The 1,603-nt window shown below is 36.9% G+C and overlaps 1 protein-coding gene across 2 annotated transcripts in view; it reads left to right on the top strand.

Moving 5' to 3' along the window:
• Nucleotides 1-1,603, top strand: part of eral1 (Era-like 12S mitochondrial rRNA chaperone 1) — a 10,162-nt gene that overhangs the window by 677 nt on the left and 7,882 nt on the right. The gene's annotated exons all lie outside the window — the stretch shown is intronic.

Here is a 1,603-nt window from a genome sequence, read left to right on the forward strand (position 1 = left end):
GACTTCTGTAATGTCAATACAGTAAACATGGACCTACTTAAAACCAAGTTGGTTCACTGCTAGCTTAGCTACAAGTTAGCATCAAACAAAACAAAGGCTGTCATTGGAATGGCGCTTTCAGCTAACGTTAGCAACCAAACAACCATAGATAGCTGAAACGTTTTTGAAAAGACTCCTAGCTTGGCTACAAGCTAGCATCAAACACTACAAAGGCTGTCACTTGAAAGGCGTTTTGAGCTAACGTTAGCAATTAAACAGCCATAGATAACTAAAAGTTTTTTTTCTCCATCTTCTGTAATGAGAAAAGTTAATTTCATGGATTTCACAAATTTCAATGTGACACGTTATGCCGTAAATCGTTTAAATCTGAGCATGCGCAAATCACATATGCACTCGACTTACATTGGGAAGTAACCATAGACCGTTAATAAATATTGTTAGTCCACTTCTTTAACTGTCCATGATAAATATACAGTCTATGGGGTAACAGACATAAAGAATAATACAAAAAAAATACATCTACTGTAATATTCTTGGGACTTATATATGCAAGATACTGCATCAGCCTGGCCAAATTTAAAGTCCCCCTTACACTAGAGCTGTACTATATGAGGAAAATATGCATTTGCGATAACTTTGACTGATATTGAGTTCGTGTTATGATTCAAGATATTGGTGGGAATTATCATTTTTGCATAATGTTTATCATTTTCATTGAAAAATATAAAAAAAATGAAGATTACATTGATTCTTTTGCCAAAAAGTAGTCTGTTGGATACGATTTGTAGGCCATGACGTCTGCAGTACTAAAATTCAGATACATACACATATTTTGCCTTTAACAAATATTGCGCCCCCTCCCACCCTTGCGAGTTGGATATTGCACTAGTTTATATTGCGATTTTGATAAAATTGCGAATAATTGTGCATTAATTGTATGTCCAGAGTTTGACACTAGACCATTGTTTTTACATGCATCTGCTGACTGAGGAACGTTTCGCTGTGCTAACCTTAAAGAGTACACACAAGCTTGATTTTGTGACATCACAAAGGGCAGTCATGGTCCAATAAAGCAACTTAACAGAAGAGTGATGTGGAAACCTGAAACCACCAGTGCACAGACACTGAGGATAGACTTTACAGTGAAGCAGGAGACAGCTTGTATCCAGCAGTTATGGTTTGTATTTTTCAAGGAGGGAGAAGGAGTAGATGTTATTTGAGGTAATTAAGCTTAGAATTTATATGTCTGAACGGGATCTTTATGACATGCTGGGCATACTGGGTTTGAGTGGGTCACCCTTTCCCATATTAGGGTTGGGCGATGTCCCCTAAATTGGCAGTTGACGATGTTTACAGTAGAACATTGCTAACGTATATATTCATAAATCCCACATAACATTGTGCCGTATCCACTTTTTGATGCATGCACACAGTAGCATCCACAAACTCATGAGGGGAAAAAGGAAAGTGTGATAGTGTTATGTGATAATGCAATGCACTTATATATAGGAGACAAGGATTCAATTTTAAATATAATTTTTTTAATGCCTAAAAATGCTTATGTGTGGTTGTCATTACGTGCCAGTGTGGAGAAGAAAGGGGG

Source organism: Etheostoma spectabile, chromosome 13 (genome assembly GCF_008692095.1).
Source record: "Etheostoma spectabile isolate EspeVRDwgs_2016 chromosome 13, UIUC_Espe_1.0, whole genome shotgun sequence".
NCBI classification, from domain to species: domain Eukaryota; kingdom Metazoa; phylum Chordata; class Actinopteri; order Perciformes; family Percidae; genus Etheostoma; species Etheostoma spectabile.